This window comes from Prionailurus viverrinus, chromosome F2 (assembly GCF_022837055.1).
Source record: "Prionailurus viverrinus isolate Anna chromosome F2, UM_Priviv_1.0, whole genome shotgun sequence".
Classification (NCBI taxonomy): Eukaryota; Metazoa; Chordata; class Mammalia; order Carnivora; family Felidae; genus Prionailurus; species Prionailurus viverrinus.
The window spans coordinates 16,267,324-16,282,142 of NC_062578.1; the positions used below are offsets into that span (position 1 = coordinate 16,267,324).

The 14,819-nt window shown below is 39.2% G+C and overlaps 1 protein-coding gene across 1 annotated transcript in view; it reads left to right on the plus strand.

Annotated features, from left to right (window-relative positions):
• The first annotated feature begins 296 nt into the window (after window positions 1-296).
• The window catches only part of MTFR1 (mitochondrial fission regulator 1), a 63,938-nt gene continuing 49,415 nt past the window's right edge, over window positions 297-14,819 (plus strand). The window contains exon 1 of the mRNA XM_047842856.1: window positions 297-376. The gene's annotated coding sequence lies outside the window, so the exon portion shown is untranslated. The remainder of the gene's footprint in view (window positions 377-14,819) is intronic.

Here is a 14,819-nt window from a genome sequence, read left to right on the forward strand (position 1 = left end):
AGGTGATACACATTTACGGCTACATTCAGAATGTGGATCTTGCTACACATTTACAGAATGGGGTTTACTAGCAAAGTACTTTCCAGGACAGAGCAGTGAAGACACAAACAAAGCTAGGTCCACGCGATAGCGCCCGCTTCCCTCCAGGCTCCACGCATGCGCACACTGATTGTGAAAGGTGGCTGCAGGCGCGTGGGGCGGTAGTTTCTCTTCCCCTCCCTGTTCTGCCTACCCGCCTCTGGGCCGGAGGAAGCAGCTGATTGGTCAGTCTGGTCCGGACCCGGGGCGGAGATTGGGTGATTGGCAGTAACGCCCGGGGTAGCCAAGCTGGAAGCAGGGGAAGCTCAAGAAGGCTCCTGGCTGCCTCGCGGCCGAGGTAAGTGGGGGCTAGGGACTCGGGAAAGCGGTTGGCGTGGAGTCGAGGAAGCGTCCGCAGGCCTAAGGGCGGTGGGAAGCCCTAGTAACAGAGTAGGAGCTGAAGGAGCCGTGGGTTCGGGCATTCGAGGAGAACCGCGGGCTCCATGGGCCGGTTGGGTGTCTGCGCCGCGGCTGAAGAGAGGCGGAGACGTTCTCGGGCTGCCGGGGTGGCTGAGGGCCCTGGTGGGGCTGGAGCACTGGCGGAGCGGAGGGAAGTCGGCCGACTTTGTCCTGAAGGCTGGGACTCACCCACGCACATCTGCCCCCTCCCTTCCGCTCTTGGTGCATCCTTCGGGGTCCACAGTAAGAGCGCCAGCCGCCGGTCCCTGGAAGGCCGCCCTTTGCGGTGGTTCCCTTGGGCGTTGCACTTTTTCCTGAAGCTAGACCGGTCGGACTCGCGGGTGCACCTCCGGGCCGGACCTCGGGGATTCTGGGAGGAGGAGCACGCCTGCTGTTCGGCCTGGGAGGTTTAACCAGCCTCACCTGGCTTGTGTTGCTGTTTCACTTTTCGCCTCCCAGAACTTCCCAATGTAGCTTCCTGACCGTAACAAGATTTGCGTTAAGCCCCAAAGAAAAATCATCCTTTGACATTTAAAAACACCCTTTATTTTAGAAGTCTTTAAATACACAGGACGCGAGGTTAGTATAACGAACTTGGCGAACCCATCACCCAATTGTAACAATTGTCAACACATGATCGGCTTGCCATCCCCCCCCCCCCCCCCTTCAAGTAAATCCCAGACATTTAATTTCTCTTAGAAATTTCTTCAGCTTTGTCATGGTCAGTAATTATAGTTTTTTCTAATCAATTGCTTTCTAGAGGGGTTGAGTAAAACAAGGCACACTTGAAGGTGTAGACAGAGGAAATATAGTTTGCACTGCAAGAAATGTGGTCAGTTCTCCGGCAGAGCACTTTCACTACCCTAAGCTCAGGTTTTCAAAATCACTGAAAACAAAGGTACCAACCAGTGTAGTCTTGGCAGTAACATTATTGCTTTTGAGCAGTAATGTTAATATTGATAATTTCTATTTATATGGCACTTGGTACGTATGAAGCACTGTGAAATTGTTTCCACCTATTCATTTAATTTTTACAACAGCCATGTGAAGTGGGTATTATCCCATTTTACAGATGAGAGAAAAGAGACGCTAAGCAACTTGGCCAAGGTCACACTGATGTAAATAAGGGGGAGGGCAGAGGGGCCTGTGGTTTAGGATGTTAACCCTGGTCAGTGTCAAATTCTTGCTCTTTTAACCATAATTGAATACGAATTGTGGAATAAATGTAACTGCATGATGTAAATGTAAATACGTAAGGGAAGAAAAAAAAACCCTGGAATTTGAGTATAACAGTAAAATAGGTATTTTTGTTTCAAATGGTAAAGGGTTAATGCAATTGATTAAAAAAATTTTTTTTGAACATTTATTTATTTTTGAGAGGCAGAGAGCACAAGTGGGGGAGGGGCAGAGAGAGAATGAGACACAGAATCTGAAGCAGGCTCCAGGCTCTGAACTGTCAGCACAGAGCCTGCCCTGGGGCTCAAACTCACAAACCATGAGATCATGACCTCAGCTGAAGTTGGACGCTTAACTGACTGAGCCACCCAGGCACCCCTGCAATTGATTTTAAAATCGAAGTATGGGGCGCCTGGGTGGCGCAGTCGGTTAAGCGTCCGACTTCAGCCAGGTCACGATCTCACGGTCCGTGAGTTCGAGCCCCGCATCAGGCTCTGGGCTGATGGCTCAGAGCCTGGAGCCTGTTTCCGATTCTGTGTCTCCCTCTCTCTCTGCCCCTCCCCCGTTCATGCTCTGTCTCTCTCTGTCCCAAAAATAAATAAACGTTGAAAAAAAAAAAATTTAGGAAAAAAAAAATCGAAGTATGTAAATACAGATCAATAAATACAAGTGTTTAAAATTTCTATAGTATATGGCCAGTTAAAGGGGAAAAGAAACCAGGGAAAATATACTTCAATGAATAGTCTCTACCTCCTTTGGCATTTAGCACGTACTGGATATTTATATTGAATACTTTAAACTATATCTTTTATCTTCTCAATCTTATGCTATCTTTTGTTTTAATGTTTGTTTATTTTTGAGGGAGAGAGTACCCAAGGGTGGGGGGGCACAGAGCGAGGGGACAGAGGATCTGATGCTGGCTCTGACAGCAGAGAGCCAGATGTGGGTCTCGAACTCATGAACCGCAAGATCACGACCTGAGCCAAAGTCGGATGCTCAACCAACTGAGCCACCGAGGCACCCTTCAATCTTATACTGTTTCTAAGACAACATCTTTATTCAAATAACGTTAGAGGAATAAGGAACTAGAGACAGCAGGACTTTCTCAGAGGACAGCAGGTTAGACCAGTTAAATTGAAGTTTAGGATTCCTACTGTAGGAAGTCTAGAAGGTAAAGTTAGGCTCACATGTGAAGTAATTTGAGTGCCAAGTTTAAGGAGTTTGAACTTGAGCAAAACAGTGACTCACTGATTGCAACCATCCCTTAGGAAGAGTGAGGTAGCACTATCATGGACAGCTTCACCTGAGATGTGAAAAGATTAGTGACTTGACCCGGTGAATATATAGGAAAAAGATGGGGTAACTTGAATTTATGGATATAAAGCAGGAAATAGGAAAAAAAATAGCCTGAAAAGGGGGGATGGAAAGATAGTTTGGTTCTGAAGTGCTGGTAAATTTCAGTTTCCACAAGTTTATTTTCCTAGGCAGTTTTTAAAAATTTTTCTTATTGAACGGTAGTTGATATACAATATTATATTAGTTTTAGGTGTACAACATGGTGATTTGATATTTATATGTATTACAAAATGATCACCAAGTAAGTTTAGTTACTATCTGTCACCATACAAAGTTATTGTGGTTTTATTGACTGTATTCCCTATGGTGTACTTTACATCCCCATGACTAATTTTATAACTGGAAGTTTGTACCTTTTGACTTCCTTATTTCACCTCTTTCTCTGGCAACCCCCAATTTGTTCTCTATGAGTCTCTGTTTTGCTCTGCTTGTTTTTTGTTTTGTTTTGTTTTAGATTCCACATACAAGTGAAATGATACATTCTCTGACTTATTTCACTTAGCATACCCTCTAGGTTCATCCATTTGGTTGAAAACGGCAAAATGTCATTCTTTTTATGGTTGAGCAATATTCCACTGTATATACATACCACAGCTTTATCCATTCATTTTTATCAGTGGACACTTAGATTGCTTCCATAGTTTGGCTATTGTAAATAATGCTGTAATGAACTTAGGGGTGTATATATCTTTTTGAATTAGTGTTCTCATTTGTTCAGATAAATACCCAGAAGTAGAATTGCTGCATGATATGGTATTTGTATTTTTAATTTTTTAAGGAACTTTCATACTCTTTTCCTTAGTGGCTGTACAGATTTACATTACCACCAATAGTGTACAAGCGTTCCCTTTTCTCCACATTCTTTCCAACACCTGTTGTTTCATGTCTTCTTTTATGATCATTAATATTTTGTTTAAAATTTTATAGTATAAAATCTTACAGAAAAGAGATAAAACACTCCCTTGTTTTATGAGGCCAGTGTAAATTTAAGAACAAAATTACACACACGCACGCACACGAGAAAAATAACTTTACCACCCCAATAAGTAAAGAAAAGCATTTGATACAATTCAGTATCCACTTATGCTAAAACCACTGAATACTCAGGCATGCTCAGATTAAAAGGGAACTTTTGATCTGATGAAGAGGATTTACATAAAAGTTACAGTATCGTTATCATGCTTAATGATGAAATATTTTTTTTTTTTTTTTTTTTTTTTATTTTTGGGACAGAGACAGAGCATGAACGGGGGAGGGGCAGAGAGAGAGGGAGACACAGAATCGGAAACAGGCTCCAGGCTCTGAGCCATCAGCCCAGAGCCTGACGCGGGGCTCGAACTCCTGGACCGCGAGATCGTGACCTGGCTGAAGTCGGACGCTTAACCGACTGCGCCACCCAGGCGCCCCAATGATGAAATATTTATTTCCCTCCATGAGTTAAATGAGACAAAAATGACTGCTATCAACACTTCTGAACAGTTCAGTAAAGCCAGGAAAAGACAAGGAGGTTCAAAATTTGGAAACAGCTGATACGGTTGTCACAAAAATTTGAAAATATACTTTAACTATTAGAACTAATTAGTACATGTTGCAAATTAGATAGTAAAGTTATACAAACCATAAAACTTGCAGTAGCTTTAAAAAAGCTCCTAATATTGAAGAATAAATTTAAATATTTGCAAAGCCTCTACATGGAAAACTACAAAATGTGATAAAAATTAAAGTAGACTCAAATGAAGGTAAATTGGGAGTTTGAGTATTGTTATGGTGTCAATTCTCCCCAAATTTATCTGTAAATTTACTGTGATTCCCATTAAATGTAGGTTTGGTTTTGTGGCAATTGAGAGATGATTCTGTAATTTATATGGGAATGTATAAGACCAGAAGCAATGACATTCTAAAGAAAAACAAAGCCAGAGAACTTACACTGCTGGATATCAAAACTTAATACAAAGCTATAATTAAATAGAACAGTGGTACAAAGCAAAGTATTCTGAATTAGATTCTGATGTCCTTCCAGTATACTGTGCTGAGGCAACTGAATATCCATATGGAAAACAACCAACTTCATGCTAATCATAAACATGCATTTCTGGTGTATCTAAAGCTAAATACCCAACGTGAAACAAAACTTTCTGAAAAAGACACAGGAGAATATCTGCATGATCATGCTATAGACAGAGATTGATTTGTTAAGGACACAAGATACACAAAAACAAATAATGGGGAAGGGGCAGAGAGAGAATTCCAAGCAGGTTTGCACTGTCAGGGCAGAGCCCAGTGTGGGGCTCAAACTGACAAAAGGTGAGATCCAGACCTGAGCCAAGGCCAAGAGCCAGACACTTAACCAAGGGAGCCACCCAGATGCCCTTTAATATGTTAAGTAATCTCTACACCCAATTTGGGGCTCAAACTGGATCATATGGTAATTCTATTTTTAATTTTTTGAGGAACCTCTGTACTTTTTGCCACAGTGGCTGCACCAATTTACATTCCCACCAACAGTGCATGAGGGTTACTTTTTCTCTGCATTCTTGCCAACACTTGCTATTTCTTATCTTGATGCTAGCTATTCTGACTGGTGTAAGGTTGATATTGTTGCTTTGATTTGCATTTCCCTGATGATTAGTGATGTTGAGCATCTTTTCATATGTCTGTTGGTCAACTATATGACTTCTTTGGAAAAATATCTATTCAGGTCCTCTGTCCATTTTTTAATCAGATTATGGTTTTTTGGTGTGGGGTTTTATGTATATATTTTGGACATTAACCCCTTTATCAGATACATCATTTGCAGGTACCTACTCCCATTCTACAGATTACCTTTTTTTTTTTTTTTCAACGTTTATTTATTTTTGGGACAGAGAGAGACAGAGCATGAACGGGGGAGGGGCAGAGAGAGAGGGAGACACAGAATCGGAAACAGGCTCCAGGCTCTGAGCCATCAGCCCAGAGCCTGATGCGGGGCTCGAACTCCTGGACCGCGAGATCGTGACCTGGCTGAAGTCGGACGCTTAACCGACTGCACCACCCAGGTGCCCCCAGATTACCTTTAATAGTTTCCTTTGCTGTGCAAAAGTTTTATAGTTTGATGTAGTTCCAATTGTTTGTTTTTGTTTCTGTTGCCTTTGCCTGAGGAGACAGATAGCTGTGCCAAAAAATACTGTTAAGACTGATGTCCAAGTTTACTGCCTGTTTTCTTTTAGGAGCTTTATGGTTTCAGGTCTTACATTTAAGACCTTTGTTCTGTTTTGAGCTTATTTTTGTATATGGTGTAAGAAAGTGGTCCGGTTTCATTCTTTTGCATGCAGCTGTCCAGTTTTCCCAACACTGTTTATTGAAGAAACTGTCTCTTCCCCATTTTATTTTCTTGCCTCTTTTGTTGTAGATTGATTGACCATGTATGGTTTATTTCTAAGCTGTCTATTCTGTTCCATTGATCTTTTTGTCTGTTTTTATGCCAATATCATCTGTTTTGATTTTATAGCTTTGTAGTATAGTTTGAAATCTGGGAGCATGAAATCTCCAGCTTTGTTCCTTTTTTTTTTTTTTTTTTTTTAGTTTTTATTAACATTCTTTTTTTGAGAGAGAGAGGGAGACACAGAATCCGAAGCAGACTCCAAGCTCTGAGCTGTCAGCACAGAGCCCAATGCGGAGCTCAAACCCATGAACCGCAGGATTATGACCTGAGCTGAAGTCAGATGCTCAACCGACTGAGCCACCCAGGAGCCCCTCTGCTTTGTTCTTTCTCAAGATTGCTTTGGCAATTGGAAGATCATTTGTGGTTCTATAGAAATTTTAGGATTATTTGTTCTTGTATGAAAAATGCTATTGGAATTTTGATAGGGATTGCATTGAATTTATAGATTGCTTTGGGTAATAGAGACATTGTAACAATATTAATTCCTCCGACCCATGAGCATAGTGTATCTTTCCATTTATTTGTGTCATCTTCAGTTTCCTTTTATCAATGTCTTCTAGTTTTCTAAGCACAGATCTTTTACTCCTTGGTTAAATTTATTCCTAGGTATTTTTCTTCTTTTTAATGCAATTGTAAATGGGATTATTAATTTATCTTTCTAATAATTTGTATTCATGTCTGGAAAGCCAACAGATTTCTGTATATTAATTTTGTATCCTGCATCTTTACTGAATTCATTTATTAGTTGTAATAGTTTTTTGGTGGAGTCTTTAGAGTATTCAATATGTAATACCAAGTCATCTGCAAATAGTGACCGTTTTTTATTTCTTCCTTACCAACTTGGGTGTCTTCTGTTTCTTTTCTGATTGTTGTGGCTAGGATTTGCAGTACTGTGTTGAATACAAGGCTGGCATAGGCATCCTTGTCTTGTTCCTCACATTAGAGGAAAAGCTTTCAGATTTTCACTGTGAAGTATGATGTTAGTTGTGGGATTATAATATATGGCCTTCATTATGTTGAGGTACATTCCCTTTATAACCATTCTGTTGAGTTTTTTTTTTTTTTTTATCATGATGAATGTTGATTTTTATCAAATGGTTTTTCTGTATCTATTGAGGTGATCATATGATTTTTATCTTTCATTTTGTTAATGTGCTGTACTGAACTCGTTAATTTGTAGCTGTTGAACCATTCTTGTATCCCCTGAATAAATCCCACTTGATCATGGTGTACGATCCTTTTAATGTATTGTTGAATTTCATTTTTGCTAATACTTTGTTGACAATTTTTGCACCTGTGTTCCTAAGGCATATTGGCCTGAGTTTTTTTTTTTTGTAGTTTTGATAACAAGGCAGTGCTGGACTTGAAGAATGAATTTGGAAGTTTTTCTTTCTGTTTTATTTTTTAGAATGGTTTCAGAAGGATAGGTATTAACTTTTTAAATGTTGGGTAGAGTTCGCTTGTGAAGTCATCCGGTCCTCGGCTTTTGTTTGTTTGGAGTTTTTTGATTGCCAGTTCAAATGAATAGTAATCAGTCTGTTCAGATTTTCTATTTCTTCCTGAGTTAGTCTTAGAAGAGTGTATGTTTCTAGGAATTTATCCATTTCTTCTAGGTTGTGCAGTTTGACAGCCTACAATTGTTCTAGTAATCTTATAATCTTTTGTATTTCTATGGTATTGGTTGTAACTTCTCTTTCTTTCTGATTATATTTCTTTGACATCTTCCTCATTTTTTTTTGATTAATGTGGCCAAGGCTTTATCAATTTTGTTTATCTTTTGAAAAAATAGCTCTGAGTTTCATTAATCTTTTCTGTTGTTATTTTATTTTATTTTTATATATTTCATTTATTTTTACAGTTGATTCTTGAACAAAGGGGGGCAGTTGAAGTCCTGACATCCCTCCATGCAGTTGGAAATCTCCCTGTAACTTTTGATTTCCCGAAAACATAACTACCAAACTAGAAAAAGAAAGTGTTGTTAAGAAAATTACAAGAGAGGGGCACCTGGCACCTGAGTCTGTCAGTTGGTTAAGCATCTGACTTCAGCTCAGGTCATGATTTCATGGCTTGTGGGTTCGAGTCCTGCATCGGGTTCTGTCCTGACAGGTTGGAGCCTGGAGCCTGCTTCAGATTCTGTCTCCCTCTCTCTGCCCCTCCCATGCTTGTACTCTGTCTTTCTCACTCAAAAAGTAAATAAACACTTAACATTTATAAGAGGAAATACAGATACAATACTGTGCTGGACATATTGAAAAAAATCCACATAAAAGTAGACGTGCACTGTTCAAACACGTGTTCTTCAAGAGTCAGCTGTATTTTTTTCTACCATGGGCTTTGTTTTTCCTTATTTTATTTCCTTTAGGTGTAAGATTATATTGTTTATTTGAGATTTTTCTTGTTTCCTGAGATAGGCCTATATTGCTATAAACTTGCCTCTTAGAACTGCTTTTTCTTTGCCCCATATATTTTGGAATATTTTGTTTTCATTCTCATTCTTCACAATGTATTTTTTGATTTCTCTTTGACCCATTGGTTGTTCAGTACCATGTTGTTTAGCCTCCGTATGTTTGTGGTTTTTTCTACTTTTTTTTCTTGTAATTGATTTCGCGTTTCATACTGTTGTGGTTAGAAAAGATGCTTGATATGATTTCAGTCTCCTTATATTTGAGAGAAGTTTTGTGGCTTAGTGTGGTGTTCTGGAAAATGTTCCATAGACACTTGAAAAGAATATGAATTCTGTTTATGGATGGAATACTCTATATGTATCTGTTAAGTCCATCTGGCTTAATGTGTCATTTACTGTTTCCTCATTGATTTGCTGTCTGACTGATCTATTGATGTAAATGGGTGTTAAAGTCCCCTACTGTTGTGTTACTGTACAATTTCTCCTTTTATATATGTTATTTCCTTTTTTATATCTGTTAATATTTGCTTTATATATTTAGGTGCTCTTTGAAATGTTAATTACTGTCAGCTACTCAGCTATTGTTTTGTATGTTTGTTGTGTACCATTTATACAAATACACAGTTTATTATTATTATTTTTTAAAGTTTATTTATTTTGGGGCGCCTGGGTGGCTCAGTTGGTTAAGTGTCCAACTTCAGCTCAGGTCGTAATCTCACGACTTGTGGGTTTGAGCCCCGTGTCGGGCTCTGTGCTGACAGCTCAGAGTCTGGAGCCTGCTTTGGATTCTGTCTCCCTCTCTCCCTGCAGTGTCAGCACAGAGCCCGATGTGGGGCTTGAATCCATGAACCGTGAGACTATGACCTGAGCTGAAGTCAGACACTTAACCCTCTGAGACACCCAGGCACCTCTAAATTACACAGTTTAGATAAAAAACATAAAATGTCACTGTAATCCCACCATTTAAGGATTTTAGCCTCAAGTTTTAGCCTAAGTCCTAGAGAAGAGGTTGGCAAACTATGGCCCAATAGCATAAACTGGCCTGAGGCCTGTTTTTGTATGTGAGCTAGGAGTGGTTTTTACATTTGTAAGGAGTTAGAAATAAATTTTAAATGGACTATTTTGTGATTGTTGGTTCACAAGCTCCTTAGGAGCTTCCTGGTTGTTCTGAAACCTGACATGGTTCTTGGACAGCTGGGAGAGACTTGAAGAAAGAGGCAAGCCGTTCTGGATGGGTAGGTAGCAGGTTTAATAAACAAGGGAACTCACTAGGCTTATCTTGAGAAGCCGCAGGACAGATCTCCACACCTGCCTGCCAAATCTTAAAAGTTTCATATAGGGGCCTTAACTGGGTTCAATCACATATACTCTTCAGATGGTCTTAACACCGTATCACTATCTCAAGGCTTTGTCTTTAGGGCAACTTCTGGGAGGGGGGGAAGCAATTGGAATGCACACTGCAAGGGTGGGAGAGGGTGAGGAGCCTCCTGTTGCCAAGAGTCCAGCTCACGGGACTTAAAATTCATCTTTTTATGTCTGCTTAGTCTTTCAAGGTATGCATGAGGTACTTTTGTGTATTTAAATAACTCTCTTTTGTTAGATGTTTTGGTTTCTTTTCCAGTTTTTTAAACTATTACAATACGTAGGACAGCTTTTCTATTCAGAATTTTGTCAGTATCAGATTATTTCTATAGGATACATTTTTAGAAGTGAAATTGCTAGTATGTACATATTGTCAGGTTTCCCATCAGACATATTGGACAACCTATGCCTCTGCCAATATTGGGTTGTCTCCTTTTTCATCTTTGCCAATTTGATAGGGAAAAAGAGATATTTTAGTTAAGGTTTATTTGATTATTAGGTCATTAACATTTTTTCATGTTGATTGTCCATTTGTATTTCCACTTATAAAATGCTTACTCATGTCCTTTTCCTATTTTTCCATTAGGCTTCTGATCTTTTACTTGTTGATTTACAAACACTATATATACATTTGGGATAGTAATCACTTCTTATATGCAAGTTGCAGATATGTGTCTTTTTTTTTTTTTATGGGCCTTTTTTTTTTTTGGTCTATTTATTTTAAGACAGTGAGAGAGAGGGGGAGGGGCAGAGAGAGAATTCCAAGCAGGCTTCACACTGTCAGTGCAGAGCCCAATGTGGAGCTCAAACTCACAAACCATGAGATCATGACCTCAGCTGAGATCAAGAGTCAGATGCTTAACTGACTGAGCCATCCAGGTGCCCCAAGGTAAGATATCTCTTTTTTTTTTAATTTTTTTTTTTCAACGTTTATTTATTTTTGGGACAGAGAGAGACAGAGCATGAACAGGGGAGGGGCAGAGAGAGAGGGAGACACAGAATCGGAAACAGGCTCCAGGCTCCGAGCCATCAGCCCAGAGCCTGACACGGGGCTCGAACTCCCGGACCGCGAGATCGTGACCTGGCTGAAGTCGGACGCTTAACCGACTGCGCCACCCAGGCGCCCCAGTAAGATATCTCTTTATCCCAGTCTGTTTCGGTACTGATAGGAAGTACAGCCTATAGTGAAATTATTTATTTATTTTTTAAAACTTTACTTATTAGAGAAAGAAAATGAGCAAGGGAGAGGGAGAGAGAATTCCAAGCAGGGGCTTGAACCCACAAACCATGAAATCATGACCTGAGCTGAAACCAAGAGTCAGATGCTTAACTGACTGAGCCACTCAGTCATCCCTGTAGTGAAGGTTTTTAAGATGAATGTGGAAAAATAATCCTGAAATAACAAGCACTGATTGCATAGATATTACTGCTTGGGATGAAATTTAAACTCATTTTATTTTATTTTTTTTTAGTTAGTTGATTTAAACTAATATCTATTTTACCATTATTGCTATACTTTTTAAAAAAAGATTTTAAGTAATCTCTACATCCAATGTGGGATGTGAACCTACAACCCCAAGATCAAGAGTCCTATGCTCTACTGACTGAGCCAGCCAGATGCCCCTGTATGCTTTTTTTTTTTTTTTTTTTTTTAATGGAATCACACACACAAAAAGGAATCACAGGTATATGGTAGTTTGCAACTTCTTTCATGTATTTTTATTATGAACATTTTTTGTATATAACTATTTGTTTTAATGGCCATAAACTTAGAGTGGATATATTGAATTTATTCTGTTGATGGACATTGAGTTTGCTTCTAAATTTTCTTTTTACACTAATGCTCAGTAAATACCTTTTCCAGTTTTATAAACTAATAATGTTTATTTACAAAGGTGTAATTTACTGAGTTTTGCCCCTCAGGTAATTTTTTATACACATAATATGCAGGGGGCAGTAATTGTTACACAACTTATGAAAATCACCTCAAAAATTTTTTTATTAAAAAATTTTTTTTTAATGTTCATTTATTTTTGAGAGAGAGAGACAGAGTTCGATCAGGGGAAGGGCAGAGAGAGAGGGAGGCACAGAATCTGAAGCAGGCTCCAGGCTCTGAGCTGTCAGCAGAGTCTGATGCGGGGCTTGAATTCATTAACTGTGAGATCATGACCTGAGCCGAAGTTGGACCCTTAACTGACTGAGCCACCCAGGTGCCCCTGAACAGTTTTTTCAAAAGATTGTTTTTAAATTGATGCCAGAAGGGGTGCCTGGGTGGCTCAGTCGGTTGAGCATCTGACTTTGGCTCAGGTCATCATCTCACAGTTCCTGGGTTCGAGCCCTGCATTGGGCTTTCTGCTGTCTGCTTGGAGCCAGCTTTAGATCCTCTGTCTCCCTCCCTCTCTGCATCTCCCCCGGTCCCTCCCTCCCTCTCCCTCTCAAAAATAAATAAATATTACAAAATAAAATAAAATTGATGCCATAGTACTTAATTCATTTGCATTGGAGTGCTTAAAATAAAAATAGTTCAAGAAGAAGATATGTAATTATGTCATTCATTATAGTTATATTTCAGAGATCCTCATATGAAAATAGTACACTCTTAGTTCAAATGAATATATAAGACTACTCTAATCTCTTTTATTATTTATTTATTTATTTATTTAATTTTTTTAAATGTTTATTTATTTTTGAGAGAGAGAGACAGAGTGCGAGTAGGGAGGGGTAGAGAGAGAGGGAGACACAGGATCTGAAGCAGGCTCCAGGCTCTGAGCTGTCAGCACAGAGCCTGATGTGGGGCTCGAACTCACAAACCGTGAGATCATGACCTGAGCCAAAGTTGGACGCTTAACAATTGAGCCACCCAGGCTCCCCCTCTAATCTCTTTTGTATCAGAAAAGTTGACCTCTAAAAATGTTACAGAAAATGCCCTTCAGAAATGTAATTTCGTATATAAAATCTGTTTCCTTAAAAGAAATATCATCAAGTTGTAATTTGTCTTATTAAACTTTTTATCTGAACAGGTTTTTTTTTTTTGTTTTGTTTTTTGGTTTTTGTTGTTGAGAGATGTAGTTTAGGTCATGAGATTTATTCATTTGTGGACTGAAACAAGTGTGACTTATACTTTAGATTCTGTGCTAGGCACTGAGAATATAGCAGTGTATTTAATTTTGCATGAACAGTGTAGAATATTAATCCTGAATAATTGCCATTAAATTGTACCCAAGGGTCAAATACTATATCATTATTTTATAGTATGAGAAAGTGTTCTGATTTAAAGTCTCAACCAGACTGAAGTATAGCAGTGGTCACTAGATTTTAATTTCAAGTTTAATTTCCAGAAAGTAGGGAGGGCATGGCATTGACATAGGATTGACAACTTTTCATTGTGATGAGTAAGGACATTAAAAAAAAAAAATCAAGTAACATCCATCTGCTGTCCCCATATCCTTTTTTTTTTTTTTTAATTTTGTTTTCAACGTTTATTTATTTTTGGGACAGAGAGAGACAGAGCTTGAATGGGGGAGGGGCAGAGAGAGAGGGAGACACAGAATCGGAAACAGGCTCCAGGCTCTGAGCCATCAGCCCAGAGCCCGACGCGGGGCTCGAACTCCCGGACCACGAGATCGTGACCTGGCTGAAGTCGCACGCTTAACCGACTGCGCCACCCAGGCGCCCCTGCTGTCCCCATATCCTAACAGAAAAGGCTTTTTTACACCGAGATGTAAGAAGGATATAGTCTCAAAATAAAGGACAGTAACTTCAAATTGAATAAGTTTTGTGTTTTTTTTTTTTAATTTTTTTTTTTTCAACATTTATTTATTTTTGGGACAGAGAGAGACAGAGCATGAATGGGGGAGGGGCAGAGAGAGGGAGACACAGAATCGGAAACAGGCTCCAGGCTCTGAGCCATCAGCCCAGAGCCCGACGCGGGGCTCGAACTCCCGGACCACCAGATCGTGACCTGGCTGAAGTCGGACGCTTAACCGACTGCGCCACCCAGGCGCCCCAGTTTTGTGTTTTTTTGTTTTAATACTTCATGGTCCTTATTTTTCTTTCGCATCATTGTTTGGCACTAGAATGTAGAGTGTCGGGGTGCATTGATTAATCTTTTAGTATTCTGAGAACAGGAAAACTTATTCTAATAAATTAACCAACTGAATAAGAATGTCCTTTTAATCATTTTAGACTCCTTCCACCTCTGCTATAAAATGGTCATACTCCTCTCTCATATTGTAAAGATAATTACATGGCCATTCTCTTGAATAGTTCCCAAAGACCTTATAAAAATAAGCTCCAGTGTACCGTTGTAGCTTTTAAAGTTTTTGGCATTTTAAATTTAATGACGACATAAATTAATAACAACTTTGCTATTATTACTAACAGGGTTATTGTGAAACTACTTACTGGTAATGAATTTTTTTTATCATAACTATCTCAAAAGCATACACTGCATTTGTTGAAAGCAGTATTAGTGTTACCTTTGATTTGATTGCCATAAACTTTAATTGGTGTAACTGTACACTCTTATATATTTTCATAGTATTTGTAGAGGGAAGAGAAAGTCTGTTTTCAAGATTTATCTGTTTTCATTTAGTCTTGTCTACTGCCCTGCCAATGACCTGT